Source organism: Pelodiscus sinensis, chromosome 5 (assembly GCF_049634645.1).
Source record: "Pelodiscus sinensis isolate JC-2024 chromosome 5, ASM4963464v1, whole genome shotgun sequence".
NCBI lineage: Eukaryota > Metazoa > Chordata > Testudines > Trionychidae > Pelodiscus > Pelodiscus sinensis.
Window position 1 is genome coordinate 52,313,724 of NC_134715.1, and position 21,547 is coordinate 52,335,270.

General features: G+C 40.4%; 1 long non-coding RNA gene across 3 annotated transcripts in view; it reads right to left on the bottom strand.

Moving 5' to 3' along the window:
* LOC142829433 (uncharacterized) overlaps positions 1–21,547 on the bottom strand; it is an 86,126-nt gene that overhangs the window by 23,347 nt on the left and 41,232 nt on the right. The window lies entirely within an intron of this gene.

A 21,547-nucleotide genomic window follows, 5' to 3' on the forward strand; every position in this document is an offset into this window, starting at 1 on the left:
TAAATATTTTAAGGAAAGGGCAACAAGAGCTAACTTTCACAGCAAAAGTTAAAAATTAGATGGATTTTTTTATTTCTATATATTAACAATAGAAAGTAGAAAATAGTGCTTTTAAGAATTTATTACTGCAGTGGTCCAAAGAGCCATCTGTTATGTACCTGAGAAATACATATAAAACTTTATATTGATGATGTTTTACTATAAATATAAAATGTAACTAAATAACAAATTACAGTAGTTACAAATTAATTACAAAGTAATTACAAATTAAATAATTATATATCAATTAAACTAATCCTTCTGCTGTGCTTTCCATATGAAATATTGAAAACATGGGTTAATTATGCCAAATTTTGAAAAATAGCTTCTATTTTTGTGCAAGGAAAATCCTCTCAACTCTCCTTGTACTCAATGGGTGGTGAGGGCACTTTGTGGTACACAGGACAGAGACCCAACAAATGCACTTGGTTACAAAAAGCAGACAGACATTCTCAGCTGATGCAACTATATCTTTTGTTCGCTATGGAAGAAAGGTGAAACTTTGTATTTAACATGAACAAAATAGAGAGGATAATAGCTAAGTTGGTTTATGACAAAACATCTATGCAAACTCACTCCTGACAATGCACGCTTCATATCTATGGACACAGTTAAGGGCAAGCAAAGAACTAGTGTTCCAGAAAATGATGTACCCTTTCATTCTTAATAACCAAATAAAAATGTGTAGTCAGTACTAGGGAGCTGCTCTAGCAAGTATATCTCCAGGAAACAAGGTTCCCCACAGACTTTCCCTTGATCTTAAAGCTTAACGTGAAACATTTATATGCACATAGCACCTAGCCAGAAGATGTGGGAAGGCAGTATTACATTGGCTGTATTTCTTTCTTAAATAATATATTTCTGCTCTCCCACTACTCCTGGAAATGATTTTTGCACTCAACTTTTTTTGTTCTTTTTTAATTGTCTTGCTCTTCTTAAACTATCTTGAATACCCCTATTAACACCCATCAAACCTTCGTGTGCTGAATGGGGTTCCAATTTTTGAAAGCTGAAATATGTAGTCAGAGTAGATTAATCTGACTCAGTTCATGAACCTCTTTTTACAAATTGTTTGGGTTACTTGAATACTAATTTGCCACACACATCTAACACTTTAACCATGTATATAAATGACACAGACTAACCTGCTATAACTCTAACTATACAGTGCACCATATCAGTTGCATTATGGATAATAGGTTCTCAAAGTCTTTCTGTTGAACTGAGGAAAAATATTCTGTGAACCTTAAATCACTACTGCAAACTGTTACCAATTCTATAGTAAATTCACTGCTGTCTTATATGGAAGTGCATAAATCATCTGTATACAGTTATACAAATCTATAGCTATAATATCTATAGCTGAATGTATTTTAAAATTGACTTGTCTGTGCATACATCCTAGGGAAGTGAATGTTGTCAATTTACATAAATAAATCTCTACATTGAAATAGCAGCACATACCAAATTTTATGTATACAGAATTGATAAATTGTCCAGTCCAAAGGCAAAACTCCCTTTCGTTGAAATAGCAACTCAGTTGAGTCCAATATCTATTATTCCATATTTACATAATTGGTGCCATAAATGTAAACTCAGTGGAAATCTGTATGTAGAGAATTAATTTTTCACTTGTAATAGCTTGTTTTTTAATGTTTGTTTTACACATAGGCCTGGATACTTATTCTTCACTAAAATCAGCATTTGGAAAGATTCCAGCTTGGAATCTTTTTTGTGCATATAAACCAGTCTTCGTATCTTTTTAAAGTAAAAAAGTTAATTATTTTAATTCTCTTAACTCAAAAGTGGGTGAACAGATTTTGCTTACTAATTCCCTGACCCTCCAAGTCCCATCCCACAACAATGATTTAAATGAAGAAAAACAAACATTACTTGAGTTAAGTACCCAAGCAAAGTTAAGTACCAGGTAAACCTTCTAGTGTAATATATATGTTGATGGGCATTGTGAAAGATAGTTAGTTCAGTAGTCCTTTGCATGTAGTCCATGGAGACATGTCTTCGAGGAATGATACTTCTTGCTATATGTTGCCCAGTCATGGCCCATTTTAGGGTTTCTGGCTTTTATGGCCAACTAAACTTTAAATAAATCTTGAGTCCCTCTCTGACCTATGATCACTTCACATTGTACAAAATATAGGAGTATCAAACCTGGAGAAATTGCCCTCAGGCCCAAAATAAGGGGACACTTCGCAATAATAAATCTCAAGTTCTTCAACCAGAGAGGAAAAAATGAAGGGATAGGGACAGATACCAAATAGCTAGATCACCTTAAGCTAAGTTCATTTTCATTTTGACTGCTTATTACTGCATCTATATAAGAACATAAGAACGGCCATCCTGGGTCAGACCAAAGGTCCATCTAGCCCAGTATCCTGTCTGCCGACAATGGCCAATACCAGAGGCCCCAGAGGGAGGGATCACAACAGGTAATCATCACGTGATCCCACCCGTTACCAACCTCCAGACAAACAGGCTACTTCTACACTACAAGTTATCTCGGCAAAAAATATGCAATATGCTATGCTCTCATTTGCATATTTTCTGCCGATCCATTTTTGCACTAGGGTTTTTACACAAAAACAAGCAGTGTGGATGTTTTCTTTTTGTGCAAAAACCCCTTTTTCTGCAAGATCCTTATGCCCCAAAAAAGGAGGTATTCGGATCTTGCGGAAAAAGGTTTTTTTGTGCAAAAAGAAAATGTCTACACTGCTTGTTTTTGTGTAAGAACCCTAGTGCAAAAATGGATCGGCAGAAAATATGCAAATGTGATTGTGACTCATGCAAATGAGTCCTTCATTAGTATATTTTTTGCTGAGAAAACATGCAGTGTAGACATAGCCACAGAGGCTAGGGACACCATTCCTACCCATCCTGGCTAATAGCCATTGATGGACCTAACCTCCATGAATCTATCTAGCTCTTTTTTGAACCCTGTTAAAGTTCTAGCCTTCCTCTGGTAAGGAGTTCCACAGGCTGACTATGCTCTGAATGAAGATAAACTTCCTTTTGTTTGTTTTAAACCTGCTGCCTATTAATTTAATTTGGTGACGCCTGGTTCTTTTATTGTGGGAATAAGTAAATAACTTTTTCTTCTTCACCCAGTAGAATAGTGGCAGTAGGAGAGGTACAGGGTTGGGATTTGGAAGTGGGGAGAGTATTTGTGGAAAGGGTCTCTGTCTTAAGAAGTGTTCCATGATATGAAAAAACAAACTCTAGGTAATCACTAGGCTAGCTGTGATTAGACTATACTGTAGCTGTATACCTGTCCTAATTGTTTTGGTTGTCCTCTTTGGCCACAATAATCGTATTGGGCCATAAAGTTCAAGAATGAATTCCCTGACTCTTACAGAGTCCTTTGGAAAGACTTAATCCATGGTCTCTAATCCAAAGAACATCACTTTCCTTACTATATAACATTCAAAAGCATGAGCAGGTGTTACAGTCTGAACTTGACTCAACTTGTAATTCATATAGTCTATTAAGAGATTAAGACATCTATGTTTAGTGTACTTCTTCCTTCTCTTTCAAATTTGTAGGTGTGTGAAATGGCAATGAATAGTTGTGGATTTTGTCTATTTCCTGGTTAACACATAACGGACATTGGGAACCTTTTGGATGCTAACTTCTCTCCATCAGCTGTTGGGGAAACAGCACTCATACTAATACTTCTCCTTTGCCTTTTGAAATCTGTAAGAGTTCTCGCTGATCCGCTGCCAGTTGCTCTCAATTTCAGTACAATTAGCAACAATGAAGCCAGTAGTTTTAGACATCTTTTTACAAAGAGAAACAAACAAACAAAAAGTTGTTGTTAAACAGCGGGTTCCTTTTCTGGTTAAGCAAGCCAAAGCCTGCTCAATGTGATAGTGGGAACCAAAAGGGTTCTACTTCTGAGTTAACCCAGACCATAAAAACTGCATTTTAAAAAACATGTTTTAGAAGTTAGCTACAACATTGTTTCCAGCCCTGAGGGAGTATGCAAAGGGAGACAGGTTGCAAAGAACAGTCCCCTGGTTTTTAACATGCCCTACAGAGGCCAGACCTAATTGTACCACCTTCCTTCAGAGAGGGGAAGGACTGCTCTGGGTTAGCATTACATTTCTCCTAAGCTGGAAAGGAGGATTTGGGAGTGGGTAGGAGCTACGAGCCCAATCCTTCTGTAGCAGCCAGTAGCATTAGCCCCAGTGGATGGGAAAGCACAGTGAAATATGGACTTGTCACTGGGCTGGCAATATGAATTCACTGTCCAGTTCTCACTGGCCTGCAGAACAGAACTGCTTCAATGAGTGGGAACAACATAATTGGAGATGACTGCTCAGTCCCCCAGGCTTGCAGAGCATCCCTAGAGAGACTGTGCTTCTCAGGACACTGTGATTCCTCACAGCACCAATGCAGAGATGTAGCTTGAAAGCCACAATCTAACTCTAAATGATTTTAGTTCACAGCTAAAATATTTCATAGCAAATTTTGGAAGCATGTAACTACATTTTTAGGTCACAAAATTACAGAACAAGGTTGTGTTTCATATACTGATTGCATATTTTTATCTACTTTTATTATTATACTATTTACTAATTATTGTATTTTGAGGGAGAAATAAATATCAAATCCAGTACTGTGGCTACCCCAAATGTCAGTTGTCCCAATGCATACGGTCTGCTTGTCAGTTTCCGCTACTAGTAGAGCTACTCCTTAGCACATTGCACAAGGGTCTGTTGTTCTGAAGTAGACAGTCCCTGCAGTGACTAAACTATACATACACTGGACCTCATAGATATGTTAAAATATGCACAATATCAAAACGAAAAAATTCCATAGAGTGATCTTGATTCTCCTGACAACGTAAACCTGTTTATTTCAATAGGATTACTCTAATTTACATATTTAAGTTGGAAGTAGAAATTGATGAAGTCTAGTATTTTCTTTGATGCAATCTTGTTTATTTACAAGGAATGGATAAAGCCCTGCTTCTCCAAATGTAAAAGAAACCAAGAATCAGTTTCTTATTTTACAACACCCCAGCCTATTTACCCAATACCAGATTCAAAGCTCTCAATGCCTTTTTGCAGGATCTTGCCATGTTAATCGGTTTGTGCTTAGCTTTCTTGCCTCTCCCCCATTCTTGTTTGTTCTCCATTTCTTTGTGATATCTTTTCCACCCACCCTGCGACCCAAAACAATACAGTACTCAGCCAAAAGGTGGGTACATTGGCAAATACCTTTTGTCTTAGATGGGAATTTATGCTTACAGCCAGGTTAACTGAAGGAAAGATTCACACCTATCAATCTCAATAAAGTTTTAGCTCAACCTAGCTCATAGCACTGCCTTTTAATGTTGGCCAACACGTCCCATTATAAGACTTAGTTGTCGGACATTTTTAATTTCACCAGACTAACTGCTTGGGCATTTTCACGGTGGATGTGTGAGACAGGATTATTATTTTTTTTATTTATTTTTTCAATCAAAATGGCTCAGCTATTCCTGAGAACAAATTTAGGGAAATACATTGCTTTGCCCATGTTAAAAACTCCTGGCAACCTTTTATTTGAAAAGCTCAAGTAAACCTTTGTTTTGGGACAGAGAGATGAAATTTAGCAAGGAGTGGCCTTTGTGTCAAGAATTCACACTTCACATATGCACATATGCCCAATAGACTTCTGAGATTTTAGTTGCTGATTTTCCCAAATTCCCATTGCAATTGCAGCTCTGGACTGCATCAGACTGTGCTGACTCCAGCTGTGCCATATAGAAGATGCTTCTGCTTCATTTGAATGCAAGGGGCACAATACACTGGATCAATCATGCATATTGGAGGGCAGGGGGAGAAAACTAGGCAAAGAGTCAGAGGTGGAACTGAAGCTGTCAATTGGAGGGGGTGGATTGGGGGGGGGCAGAGACTGGGATTGAAAGCTGCTTTGGGGAAGATGAGGAGCCAGGGGCTGAGGCAGGCAGGGTTTATCAATTAATAGATTTTAAAGACAGAAGAGTCCTCTAGATAATCTCACCTAAACTAAGCCAAAGCTGGACAGGCAGAGAGACTGGGAAAGAAAATGGGAGCTGGTTTTAGGGGAGGAGAATAAACATCAGACAAGAAGCCAGTGAGCAAATCTGAGACTAGAAAAGAAGGTGAAAGGGAGGAAGGCAAATCTGAGGTGGAGGGAGGTTGCTGGGGAAGAAAGGGTAAAGAGAATGAGACAAAGAAAGAGGAATGATATTAGAGAAGGAGTACAGGAGAGAAAAAGTGGGACTAAGAGGCTGTGGGGTCAAAAACAATAGAGCACACTTCTCTCCAAAGCCTGGAATGGAGTCTCACCATTCCTTTGCTCTCAGCAAGTATCTGTGAAACTCATTGGTAAAATGTCTCATCTCTTTCTAATGCTGACACACAGAGGATGGCAACTTCTTACTGCCATCAGTTACAGCTCAGTTTGTTTAAGTGGCAGAGCTCTGTGTAGTGGGTCTAATGATCACAAATCTGCTGATGACCCATGTGAGCATCAATATGAGACCACATGATGGAATTTCTGTTCTCAGTTTGCTTTTTTTTTTAAAGGTTGTGAAAGTGTGCATGAGAAAAGGGTACTACCCATTTAAGGGATGAACCTGGGGACTGTAAGCTGAGGATAATCACCAAAGCCCCACTCTAGGGACACAAATCAGGGAGCAGTGCAGAATGAGGGGTAACTAAACATCAGTCAGGCTGTAGTGAGTGGTAGTTGCTCCCTCAGGTGCCTGGAGATAAACTTGGGCTAAATGGATCAGTTGTAATGGTGCCTAGACTGAAGAACCGTTAGTAGTTATGCTTCCTGAGCTGACCTTTATTGAAAGGGCAGGCATGACATTTACTTCTCCTTGCTTGGGCTGTTAAACCAAAATTGATTGCTGCACTGTTGGGGAAAATGACAGTTGGGGCTACCTGTAGCAGCACCGCACTGGACTGAGAGGGGGTACACAGGGACTTGCCCACATCTTTACCTGAGAAAATTGTATGCATACACACAATATCATTAGAAGGACATTATAATGTGGAACATCTATACTTAAGTTTGTCCAGTGCTTCACTATTATTAAATTTACCAAGTCAGGCTCTCAAAAGCAAGGAAATGCCAGAATTAAGTTTTCCTGTATAACATTATTTTGACCCTCTTCCACATATGAATAATAGTACAATATTCCATTACATGATCATGTAATATCTTTTTTCCCCACAGGGCCCTGCCTTGTTCAGTATACAGGATGCATGGAGATGAATCCATGTTGTGTAATGATGGAGACGACTGTGGTCAGTCAGATCTCTCCATCTGCAGCAGAAGTGGGAAGGTTTGTGTAGAGATTGAGGCAGGAGATTGCAGCAAGAGAAATGAGGGTGTCATGGTTAAGACAGCTGAAAAGTGCTCTGGAGAACTGGATTTTATCCTTGCCTCTGCCACAGAGTTTCTATTTGTTTCTAGAGAAGTCATTTAAACCAAACTTTTCACAGATGTCCGCCAATGGTATGTTCCTCATTTTCTGACTTCCCAGTGAGAGACACTGAAGCTCTCACTTACAGAAGTGTTGAGCACTCTGAGCTGCAACTGAAGTCAGTGGGAGCTATGCTTTGAACATAAGAAAAATGGTAACAGCTGTAAAAAAAACAAATCCCAAGTGTCTCAGTCTGAGCATCCAAAATTACTGGATTAATGACAATTTTGGCCTTAATCTCTGTCTACCTCCTTTTTCCCATTCATGAAAAGGAATAGCCACCCATTATCTGGCAAAAGGTATTGCAAAGATCAATTCATAATGTTTGTGAAGCACTCTCACACTATATGAGAACACCACTGAAATGCCCATGAAAAAATTTATTATTCTGTCTTTATAGCACAGTTTGAAGTGCATGCCTAGGACCACACATTGAACAGTGAAAATAAAACTAAATATTGAATAGCTTCTCATTAATTAAGCACTATTCATTCTGTGCACTGGATTAGGCAAGGGTCCTGTAAAAATAGTGTTGGTAATTAAAGACAATAATATAATGTATTCACATCAAGGGACTGAATCAAGATTACTTCTGGCATTTCCTTACTCTGGAGTTCTTGACTCTCCAACCTTAATGTTCCTCTAACATGCAGGGTTTGTTAATAGATAGGTAGTATCAAATAATGCAATATAGCAAACAAGTAATGGACAAAAATGAACAAAACTTAAGTAGAAGCATTTCTTTCTAGCCACAGATTTCAGGAGCAATAATTTGTTTCATCCTTAATTTTATTAACACCTTCTATTTAATTTTATCATAAGATTCTTGCACATTTTTCTAGTTAAAATATTGTTCACTTTGTTACAGAAAAAGAATACACGCTTCTAATTAAATAAAGGGACAGAAGGCTATTTGTTTGGCCATTAACTACATATGTGGGAACATAACTGACCTGTATGTTATTATAGAGTGTTTGTCAGAGTTTTCTATGAGTTATACTAACAACATATAAACAAAGCATTAAAATAAAAAACCAAATCAGAACTATTGTGGTTCACTGTATTGATAACGTAAAATCTGTTACACCTGCTGAATCCAATGTATGCTAGAGATTGTCATGCTCTTAGCTAAGGACAGGAGCAAGTGATTTTATGATTTACCATGGTTCCATCTTGAGGAAACAAATATTTTCAGTAATCATGTTATGGTTTTGGAAATGCTTATTTGAATTATAATTTCCAGAAGACACTAGTTTAAAGTAGCACTTCTGGGAATCTTATACCACCTGTCTAGTAGTGCACAAAAATATGTGAGTAATTGTCATGTACATGGATAAGTGTGTATTGTAATAACTGTCTCAATCAGATATTAATTCTCATTTTTATATAAAATATCCTGCAAACATGACTTTATGAAATACTTTTAATTAAACAGTGCCTCTTTTAGTATTAAATAATATAAAAAACAGGAATACTCTGAATTCTCTTTCTACAGTATTTGTATGTAAAGCTTTAAGGTAATACAGTATGTGACAAAGAACAATGGTGACATCTAGTGGTCATATTAAGCACACTTACATATTGGCAAGAATATATAGAACTGTATACAACATTTAGGCTATTTCTAAACTGCAGAGTTAAATTGGAAAAAGATACGTAATTTGCGGTACGCAAATTGTGTATCTTTTTCCAATGTTCTTTTCGAAAGAGGCTTTTCACACATCTTCATGGTGCCAAATTTTGGAAAAACCTGCTCTTTTGACACATACCTTATGCCTCGTAGAACGAGGTTTGCAGGGATGGCGAAAGAGCGCATCTGCTTTTCCAAAAGTTCCTTGGATACTGGAGGTATCCAAGGATTGTGTCTGCTTTTCCAAACATACTTGGATACTTCCAGTATCTCAGAAAAGCGCTGCAGTCTAGATGTAGCCTTACAGAATAAAATGTTGCACTGATTATTCTAATAGTTGTCATTAATATTTTGAGGAATTGTTGGATTTGTTGGCAAGTGTTTGCTTAGTCAAGTTAGTCATTTGTATGTTTTCCTATACATTCTTCAGAGAATTTTTATCCTCAAGGATCTAGAATTTTCATTACTACAAAAAACACAGAAAACCAAAATTGTTAGCAACAGATTAGAGGAAGACATCTCTCAGAATGCATTAGTATACAATTGTGTGAGAATTCAAATATACAGAACTCAAACAAAAAGTCTTTTTAAGTTTCTGAAATGAGATAAAATGCTGCATTCCTTATTCAAGCAAAATGCTCAGTAAAGTTATTGTAAACTGTTCAATTGTAGACCTTACTTACTGAAACCACTGACAATGTCAAGTATTACAGAAATTGGTCTCTGAGAAAAAAACACAAATAATGTCTTCTTTGCTTTGTGCCCCAGCACAAATCATGTTCCCCTGGATTCCTATTCTCCCCTAAGAATCAATAAATAAGGTATGAGACAATACATCAAACAGTGAGGAGAAAAATTATTATCAGACAACTACTCAGTAAGTGATCATCATCCTTTCTTTTTACTGAATGAGACAGGGATCCAATGGGGAAAATATAATGCCATTAAAGACTGTGTCATAAAGCAAGGGAACTAAAGTGAGGCTGTATAGGAAGAGTTTATTCTGTATTTCTTTTAAAGTGACTTTGCAAAGTCATATCTTAGGGTCTGTCTGTATTACAAGTGCTACAATAACACAGAAGAGGTTTTTCTACCACTGTATTAGATCCACCCCACCTCAAGAATTATTGCACTGACCTAGCAGTGTCTACCTCCTGGGTTAGACCTTCTTAATTACATCAAAAGGGTGACATAGGTAATTCAACCTAACTTTTAGGTTCAGCAATGTAGCACCATGATGTAAATGCTCGTCAAGCGGTAGTAACTAAAGCAATAAACAAATTCTTCCACTCATCTAGGACATGGATTTTTTCACAGCCTCAAGCAAAGTGGCTAGATCAATCTAACATTTAAATTAAATTCAGCCCAGGCCTTAAAAACAGTGATGCTATAGGCAAAATTAAGTAGAGGAAGAGCTAGTAGTACCACCTATATTTGCATTCTACGCTTCTTCAAAATGTGATCAAGTTACCATTGTTGTACAAACTTAACTGTTGAAGTTCCTAATCTTTTATTATTAATCGTGAAAACTTAATTTTTCACTAAATAATCATTTTATTAAAAATTGTGGTTATATTTTAATTATTTGTTAAAAAAAGTAAGGACAAATACATATATAGAGTGAATGCTGCAGAAGAGAGAAATCTTATAGAGAATGGATAAGTGTAATTTTATTCAGTATAATCAATTAATTAGTTCAAAGAATCAACTCTCACTGAAGGTGTTACACATAGGGACAGAATTTCAAATGTAATCTTATGGAATTGCTTGCATCTATGTAGCTTATGAAAGCAAAAGCTAGTAATTGCCCCCATTCAGGTATTTATGCATCCACATTGTAAATAAGGCTTTATTTTTATTTTATTTTATTTTATTTTATTTTATTTTATTTTATTTTATAAGAAAGCCCAGAAGTTCTACATATTTTTGCACAGTTTTTGTGAAGGTATGAGAATGATGAAAGATATGCATTAAGATCTTAGTAAAAATGTAATGATTTGTACATAGTTGCAAAATATTTGTCCTATTCTAAAAGCTGAGGAAAATATGAAATGTCAGATTACGTATATGAAAAGCATTTCAAGATTTATTAAATGAACAATCTAATATTTTGACCAGCATAATCACTTAGATGTAGCTACTCACAGTGAACAATACAACTTTTGGGAAGAAAACTGCTTTTCTTAAGTGTAAAATAGCACATATTCCTGATGGATCACCAAAAATGTTTGCACCTCATGAGAGAGACTGGAAAAAAACACGTAGAGATACTTGCTGATTTTCCTGTGGATTTGCCACGGAAATCCTATATACATAGTAATTTAAATACACTGGTACCTGTGAACTGAGGACAAGATAAAGGCATCAAAATAGAAATCAGAGATGGCTACAAGAATGGAATTTTCCCTCTTCCCAACAAATTATGCTGTGAAACAGTAGTTCATGCATTGGAAATTATATACATGAAATAAAAAAGCTATGCAAAATATCACACAGGCCAATCCAATCCATAAAGGAAACAACTCTCTGAACTGAACACAGGGTCTAGGTATCAGCTATTATAGCAGTTTTTCTTCTGCCAATACTGCTGTATTTTCGAACGTCTATGTGACCTTCCAGACCCATGCAAGAATCCATTTATAACTGTGGCACAGCAGTTTTGATTCCATCATGAGACACTCTCTGTTACCAAGAAAGTTTCTAGTTGATTATTCAGCTGTAAGTGAGCAACTGACGTATCTTGGAGAAAGGAAATACATAAATGAGAAACAAGAACTGCAACTGTTGAAGAGGAGAAAGAGATTATTAATCTCATAAGCACTCATATACCAAATGTGTGATTAACTCAGGAAAACTGGGGTGTGCGCAAAAATTGTGCATTGGTACAAATATGAATGATTTTCAATGCATATCTTGTAAAGTACTAGCAGATATTCTGAACCTTGCTCACCAAATTTTCATTCTTTCAATCTTATTCTCCCTGGGTATGTCTACACTACCCTCCTAATTCGAAATAGGAGGGTAATGTAGGCATACCGCAATTGCAAATGAAGCCCGGGATTTGAATTTCCCGGGCTTCATTTGCATAAAGCCGGCCGGCGCCATTTTTAAATGCCGGCACTTCGAACCCCGTGTCGCGCGGCTACACGCGGCACGGAGTAGCTAGTTCGGATTAGGCTTCCTAATTAGGAAGCCTAATCCGAACTAGCTACTCCGTGCCACGTGTAGCAGCGTGACACGGGGTTCGAACTGCCGGCATTTAAAAATGGCGCCGGCCGGCTTTATGCAAATGAAGCCCGGGAAATTCAAATCCCGGGCTTCATTTGCAATTGCGGTATGCCTACATTACCCTCCTATTTCGAATTAGGAGGGTAGTGTAGACATACCCCCTTAGAGTTTGACACTACTTTGCACCAGTGCTTTCATAAGTTCCCTCAGCCATTTTACGTCAGTATAAACCTACCAATTTCAGTTCCAGTTTTACACGAGTGCAAGTGAGAGGAGAATCAGATCCAAATTTTTAACTGTGGAAAGCTAACTGAAACCTACCACTTCTCTGTGTAGGAGCTTTTATAACACCTTCTTGACTTACAAGTGAAAGCTGTATTGTTAAGATAGAAACATAAAACTGATTTCGTCTTATGACACTCCTCCTGAAAGATGCATTATCCTCATTTTACAAATTGGAAACTGAGGCATGGGTGGTGAACGACCAAACTTTCCAAGTGTCCACTGATTTTGGTGCATGATTTTTTCAGTACCTTACATGAAATATATAGGCAGAAATTCAGATATGCTGAGCGTTCACAATGTCAACTGAAGATCTTTCAGTTACTGAAGCAACCAAAACTAGTGATTACTTTTGAAAAGTTTGACCCAAAAGAGTTGTCCAAGGACATACAGGATGTCTGTTAAAATGCTAGAATAGAATCCTAATCTCCTGATTACTAGTGCTGTGATTTAACTCACGGATTCTGCATCCTTTTTCTCTGTACTGCCCAAAGGTATATTCCAGAAGAAATAAATACAACAAACAAACAAACATGGTGGTACCAACATAGCGCTTTCTGTGTCTTCTGCCTCTTTCCTTTTGCTTTATCCTAGAGCCCTGCATCAGTTAGCAGCACTTCAAAGCCACAATTCCTTATCAGCAATCAGATACAAAAGTGTCCATAGCATCTTCTAGTCCATGGATAAACAAGTTTAAAACATGCATCTAACTATGGTTCTTGGCTCGTTGTATTTCTAAATTTGGGAGCAGATTATCAGCAGCTGTGCATGTTAGACTATAATACTCTCATGTGAAAATGGCTAAGGACAATGTCTGTGTAATAAAACAAAAGTTAAGCTAGTGTATTACAGAGGAGCCATGGTGGTACTGATATGGTTGGAGTGGTTGCCTTGTTTAGTGATTACAAGCATCTATTTATATACAATAGCATACAGAATCTGCAACACCTAGGGAGGGAGTATAAATACATACATCATTCTCAATTTGCAAACTTCAGTTCTTCCAGTCATCTACAGGGATCTTCAGCAAAGAAAGTATTCAGGAGTTGGTATTCCTAAAGTTACACCAGCTAGTTTATTTTTTATTTATTGAGGAATAAAGGCCCAATACTTCACTTAATGTAAATTGACACCATTCCACTGACTAACAGAGGTATGCTGATTTACAGAAGCTGAGAATCTGGCTCACAATCTCTTCCTAGATCATAAAGGCTGTGTCCAGACTCAGGGGTTTTTTCGGGAAAAGTAGCCTTTTTCCAAAAAAACTTCACCTGCGTCTAGATTGCAACCGCGTTCTTTCGAAATTAAATCGAAAGAATGCGGCTTTTCTTTCGACGGTGGTAAACCTAATTCCACGAGGAAGAATGCCTTCTTTTGAAAGTGCTCTTTCGAAAGAAGGCGTTCTTAAAAGCAAACAGGCTTTTTAGAAAGAGAGCATCCAGACTCACTGGGTGCTTTCTTTCGAAAAAGCGGCTTGCTTTTTCGAAATTCCGCGTGCAGTCTAGACGCTCTCTTTCAAAAGAGGCTTGCAGTCTAGACATAGCCAAAGGGATACAGAAACAGCTCCATTTCAAACAACTAAGTTTCCCTAAAAAGTGAACAATGTTCCTCACCATAAACAAAAAGGCACCTTAAACACTAACATTTTATTATGGTGTAAGCTTTTGTGAGTTGCAACCGGGGCGGACCGTGAGCCTAGGCGAACTAGGCAGGTGCTTAGGGCGCCACTGGCCCGGGCGCCCGATGATGATGTCACGGGACGTCGGGGCACCCCGTGATGACGTCACGGCCATTGATGACTGTGCAGACAGGGGCACCAATTGCACTGCCCCGCCTAGGGTGCCAGCTGCTGCAGCTGGCCTCGGTCCACTCCAGGTTGCAACTCACTTCAGCAGATGCATGAAGTGAAAGAAAAAGAAACAGATAGTAGGGAAACAAAGATGGGAGTTACATCAGAGCTAATTCAATCAGAGTTGATGTGCGTAAGAAAGTCAGAACACCTAAAGTGGAAAATTATTGGGAGAGAGTAATTTCCAGTCCCTATTCAGACCCACTCTGATGATTTCAAATTTGTATAATAATTACAGCTCATCAGGTTCACACTGCAGCTTGTTTTTGAAGGTTGTTTTTTGGTTTTGGTTTGTTTCTTTTGCTTAAGGATGGCAACTTTCAAGTCTGTTTTCTATTTTGTGAGTTGTCAAAGAATCACAGCTATCACAATTTATCAAAAATGTGTCCTCTTTTGCCAGAGTACAGTCTGTTTATAACATACATAGGGGTGTGTATGTATGTAAATGTGCATGCATGTTCAAGACTGAGACCTGAAGCCAGACGTGATTTGGTATAAACTGGCACAGCTCAAGTATGTTCAAATGAGCTACTTTGATTTACATCAGTCTCAGAGGTGTAGCTGTGTTAATCTGTAAGGGTATGTCTACACTACAAAGTTAATTCGAACTAACAGACATTAGTTCGCATTAACTTTGATAGGCACTACACTAGCGCTCCGTTAGTTCGAACTTAATTTGAACTAGCGGAGCGCTTAATTCGAATGAGGTAAACCTCATTCTACGAGGACTAACGCCTAGTTTGAATTAAGTAGTTCGAATTAAGGGCTATGTAGCCACTTAATTCGAACTAGTAGGAGGCTAGCCCTCCCCAGCTTGCCCTGCTGGCCACTCTGGGCACCACCAGGGAAACTCTTCTGCCCCCCTCCTGGCCCCGGAGCCCTTAAAGGCCCTGCACCTGGCACGGGATGAGCCAGACACACGCTGCCCCCCCAGCCCTCTGCCTCTTCCCGGGACCAGGCTGGCGGCTCCCAGGAGCCTGCCCGGGGCTGCAGGAGGTGGACGCCCGCATGGTCTAGTACGGAGATCAGGGACCTCATCCAGGTTTGGGGGTAAGCCTCCAATGTCCACGACCTCCACACTAGGCACAGGAAAATGGCCGTCTAGGGCAGGAGAGCTGCCAGCCTGGTCACCCAGGAGCAGGTTTGCATGAAAATCAAGGTGGTCCAGTGAGACCCCCGACCCTGAGCTTAGAACATAAAAATATAAGAACGGCCGTACTGGGTCAGACCAAAGGTCCATCTAGCCCAGTAGCCTGTCTGCCGACAGTGGCCCACACCAGGTACCCTGGAGGGGATGGATTGAAGACAATGACCAAGCCATTTGTCTCGTGCCGTCCATCTCCAGAGGCCAGGGACACCATTTCTACCCCCTGGCTAATACCAATCCCTGGACCCAACCTCCATGAATTGATCTAACTTCTCTTTAAACTCTGTTATAGTTCTAGCCTTCACAGCCTCCTGCAGCAAGGAGTTCCACAGGTTGACTATTTGCTTTGTGAAGAAGAACTTTCTGGGTATGTCTACACTACCCCGCTAGTTCGAACTAGCAGGGTAATGTATGCATACCGCACTTGCAAATGAAGCCCGGGATTTGAATTTCCCGGGCTTCATTTTCATAAGCGGGGAGCCGCCATTTTTAAAACCCCGCTGGTTCAAACCCCGTGCAGCGCGGCTACACGGGGCTCGAACTAGGTAGTTCGGACTAGGATTCCTAGTCCGAACTACCGGTACACCCCGACGCACTGCCACAGGAGGCTTGTTTATCTGAGACCCCTTTCAATGAGGGTGTTTCTCTTGCAAGCACTGGTGTCATATTTTACGGTTCCCACATTTAGAGGTAGCATGGTTTGTGACCCTCCAACAGCCCAAGTTAGTTACAATATACCACATTCCAGTCTAACAACCGATCCTCCATCAGCCCCGGCTGAATTGGATTTACATAACCACACCTCAGATTCCTTCCCCATCCTAGCATGTGCTGTATTTACATATCAACAGTTAATTATCTTGCAAGGCTAAACAATCTGAGGAGCATACCCTCCCCCATTGCTGCTGGCTGATTGTAAGCAGTAGTTCAGCCCCTGCTTACAGTTATTTATCACAGAGATAAACATATTACTCTGACTGACATATAGTGTTATGTTGCAGGTTGGATGACTCCCAGAGAATGTGTCTGATCTATGGACAGTCACAAACCTCCTCAGACTGGTAGGTGGGTTACCTGCCTTCCATTCAGGCTAAATGAGGGTACGTCTACACTACAACATTAATTCGAACTAACTTAGTTCGAATTAGTTAATTCGAACTAAGCTAATTCGAACTAACGCATCCAGACTAAAAAACTAGTTTGAATTAGCATTTTGCTAATTCCAACTAACATGTCCACATTAAGTGGACCCTGAACCAGGCTTAAGGCTGGCCGGAAGCAGTGCCGGCAGGGCATCAGAGGAGGACCTAGAGCGTGGAGCTGAGCTGCTGCCTCAGGCTAGACGAGGGCTGTGCTTAAAGGGTCCCGACCCCCACCACGGACAGACAGTTCTCTGGGGTGTCCCGCTTGCAAAGCAGTCCTGGCTTGGATTGCCCGGAGTACCCACACTGGGCACATCACACCACTCGGCCACCAACCCGGCTGCACTTGCTGCAGGCTGCCATCTGAGGAGAGGGGGTAATTGGGGGGCTGCAGGAGAGCTTCCACCCCCAGAAGCCCGCAGAGCCAGCCCAGTCCTCCCTATCGGGGGCACGTACTCCATTCCTCCCTCACCTCCTTCCACTAACCCTTCCCTAGCCCCTCTTCTTGATGTACAAAATAAAGGACAATTGTGTTCAAAAATGGAATCTGTCTTTATTGAACAAAACTGGGGGAGACTGGGAAAAGGAGGTGGGAGAGGGGAAGAGAGAGGGTGGGAGAGGGGAAGGCAACTAAAATGATCAGGGGTTGGGAACAGGTCCCATATGAAGAGAGGCTAAAGAGACTGGGACTTTTCAGCTTAGAAAAGAGGAGACGGAGGGGGGACAGGATAGAGGTCTCTAAAAGCATGAGTGGGGTGGAGAGGGTGCATACAGAAAAGTTCTTCATTAGTTCCCATAAAGAAGGACTAGAGGACATCAAAGGAAAGGAATGGGTAGCAGGCTTCAAACTAGTAACAGAAAGTTGTTTTTCACAAAGCAAAGAGTCAACCTGTGGAACTCCTTGCTGCAGGAGGCTGTGAAGGCTAGAACTAGAACAGAGTTTAAAGGGACGTGAGATCAAGTCATGGAGGTTGGGTCCATGGAGTGCTATTAGCCAGGGGGTAGGAGTGGTGTCCCTGCCCAAGGTTTGTGGAAGGCTGGAGAGGGATGGCACGAGACAAATGGCTTGGTCACTGTCTTCGGTCCATCCCCTCCAGGTCCCTAGGGTTGGCCGCTGTCGGCAGACAGGCTACTGGGCTAGATGGACCTTTGGTCTGACCCAGGATGGCCACTGTAAGCTCAGGGCTCAGGGTCGGGGGTCTCAGTGGACCACCTTGATTTTCATGCACACCTGCTCCTGGGTGGCCAGGCTGGCAGCTCCCCTGCCCTAGATGGCCACTTTCCTGTGCCTAGTACGGAGGTCGTGGACGAGGTCCACGATGTCCGCACTAGCCCAGGCGGGTGCCCACCTCTTGCGGTCCCGGGCAGGCTCCCGGGAGCCGCCAGCCTGGTCCCGGGAAGAGAGGGAGGGCTGGGGGGCATCAGGTGGGTGCCCGTGCCAGGTGCCCGTGCCAGGTGCAGGGTCTGCTGGCTGGGTGCTGGCAGGCTTGCACCTGGCACGGGCACCGTAGCCAGCCCGTGCCCCTTTAAGAGGTCCGGGGCCGGAAGGGGGGCAGACGAGTCCCTGGTGTTGGCCAGAGTGGCCACCAGGGAAACCTGGGGAGGGCTAGCCTCCCACTAGTTCGAATTAAGGGGCTACACACCCCTTAATTCGAACTAGCTAGTTCGAACTAGGCTTAATCCTCGTAAAATGAGGTTTTCCTAGTTCGAACTAAGTGCTCCGCTAGTTCGAATTAAATTCGAACTAACGGAGCGCTAGTGTAGCCCTATTAAAGTTAGTTTGAACTAATGTCCGTTAGTTCGAACTAACTTTGTAGTGTAGACATACCCTGAGGGAGCAGTTAAATGCCCCGTTGTTTAGGGACAGCTGAAACAATAGAAGACACCTCTGAAATCACAGACCAGCATGGTAAGGCAGAAGTAGGTGCTCATCTATGAGACATTTTTCCTGGGTACTGCTTGCAAACACACAGATTGAATGTTGGTGGGTGGAACTGTGTCCATGAGTCACCAAACTGGAAAAACAAAAAGAGAAGCATTGGGTATGTGGCCCTTTGAGAAAGTGAAGAGATAGTTTTGGGGCAGAGTGATGTCTGGGAAGAGGTTTGGAACAATAAGAAAAGATGGCTTCCTGTTTGATTCCCACTGTGTTTCTTGAAACAGGAGTTTGTAAATAAACAGATCTGTGACAAAGGAAGATTTATAGGTCTCTCATTCTAATAGAAACCAGCCACAAATGAAGCCCTGAATATTGACTCAACACTTAGGATGAAAAGGGAGAACAGTAATTTTTTTTTCTTTTTTTCAATATTTTGCTTTTTACTATCTGGATCATATAAACTTTTACTCACTTCAGCAGGACTGCTCACAAGCCTGGAGTTATGTATGTGCTTAAGTGCTTTACTGAATCAACATATAAGAACAACAAGGAATATATTTGGTCTGTGTACTAAGCACTCAAATGAACATGACAATAGCTATTTTACCCATACATATTTGCCCACCTGTATTAATGTGCTCTGTTAATGTAGCTTTTCAAAGATTTTGAGTGTACAGTTTTAGTTGGCATTCTCTCTCATTTTGGTTTCTTATTCACTACATGAAAGAGAACAGGACCTGGACCACCCCATTTTGATAGTGGTTTGAGTTCAGTGGTCACTTAGTTTAAGTTAGTTTGCAAAGTAAGTAGTTCTAATTGCAAAAAGATGCCAACACTACACATATAATACAACTCCATTTAACTGACATAAGTAAAGCTTCTTTTAGTTCCCCAGAGTTTTCAGAATGGTCAGTTGGCATCTCTTTGTTCCTAATGTTAGAATCTGGAATGCATCCCTATCAAAGCTGTTTGGCTGGTAGCCATAGCTGACTGGCTGGCATGCAGCTTTTCAAATCTCTCTATTTTTGCTCCAAGCACTTTCCATCTATTTCCTACAAAGCACATAAATGCATCTGCTCTGAGAAAGGTCATCTGACAGCTGCTTGAAGAACTTAGCATGGGGGGAAGTATTAGATTCAGAAAGCTTCAGAAAGAGAGGTTGCTGAAGGCCTACTCCCTGCCCACAAGTCTGCCTTAAAGGTACAGTTAGTCTAAGGCCTCTTGGGGAAAAGAAGGAGTCACAAGGAAGGAGAAAATGGCCAGATTCAGCTCAGCCAAGCTTTACACAAAACTCGTCTTTGACCATAATTCAACACACTATCCCTATTCATCAATGCACTGGAACATGTTCTTAATGTTAGGAGCATGTTTAAGTCCAACTGTTTTTAGTGGGATTTTACTGAATGGAGATGGATTGAAATACATGTGTAAACGCCTTAATGAACCCGGGCCATCATTCACAATGATAACTGCATACAAAATCTCCCATGAAAAACTGACAAAATTCAAAGCAAAAAGTTTCCTTTCAGTTTAAAATGAAATGTTTGTTTCTGAAGATAAATAAGTTTATGGTTGTCAGATTCCACTCCCCCTCACCCCAACCTCCTCGTCTCTCCTTTTCTTACCTTAGTCCAGTGTTTCTCAAAGTGGGCCACAGGCCTTCTTTGGGAAAACTACTAGTGGGCCCATGCCATTTTGTTTACCTAACAGTTCCCATTGGCTCTTATCTACCATTTCCAGCCAAGGAGAGCCACTAGAAGTGGCGGCCCAGGCCATGCTGCTTCCCGTGGCTCCCCTTGGCTAGAATCGCTGAATCAGACCCCATGGGAGAAGGTAAGATTTGTGGCTACAGATTCTTTCCATAAACAAAGCGGTGCAGGACTGCTAGCAGTTTTCCCAAAGCAGGCCTGTGTCCACTTTGAGAAACACTGCTTTAGTCCCTTACAAGAAAGTGAAAATAGAAAAGGAGAATTTTTCAGAAATAACCTGAAAGATTAAGGGTCTCGTTTATTCTAAGGCCTCTTTAGAGTGCTCTGGCAGTGTAAATAAGAGCTAAAATGGGTATATGTTTTCACTGAGGTGTAAAAAGGCTTTAGTGTAACGGAAAGCCAAGCACAGGAAAAGCTTACTAGGACTCAATAAGCGAGGACTACCCAGAACCCATACATATAAACCACTTCATGACTCAACTCAAAACACTATGAAGAGTTTGCTTAAAAATAGAACATTCTATATGTGAACAGACTTTTTCTAAAAGAAAATAGATGCTGGCAGAAATTATTGACAATACCTTCTATGAGGATATGACTGCAGAACACACATTGATAATTTTCCTACGGTATCTAATTATTGGATATCAATATTATTCTCTATGATCATCATTAATACACAGATGCAAGACTTGTAATCCACAAAAAAGTTGAAAGTTTATAGTCAAACAATCTACCGTATATTTTAAAGACTTTGTCTATTTGATCAAGAACTCTTCCTAAACAGCAAGAGCTAAGGTCACCAAATTTGGTATACAGCTTTCTCTTATCATAACTTAATACAACATAAGTGTTTAGTTGTTCCAGGAAAATGGGATTTGCCTGGAATGGGATTGCTTCTCCCAAAACCAAACAGAAGAGACAGAATCACCAAATCAAGTACAGTCCTCAAAACTAACATAACCGAGTGAATATTGAAAGAGACTGAACCAAGATGAGTCAGAAAGGGTATGTCTACACAGCAAAGTTATTTCGAAATAACAGCCGTTATTTCGGAATAACTGTACTAGCATCTACACAAGCCAACTGTTATTTCAAAATTAATTCAAAATAGTGGAGGGATTATTTCGAAATTGATAAGCCTCATTCCAAAATAACACCA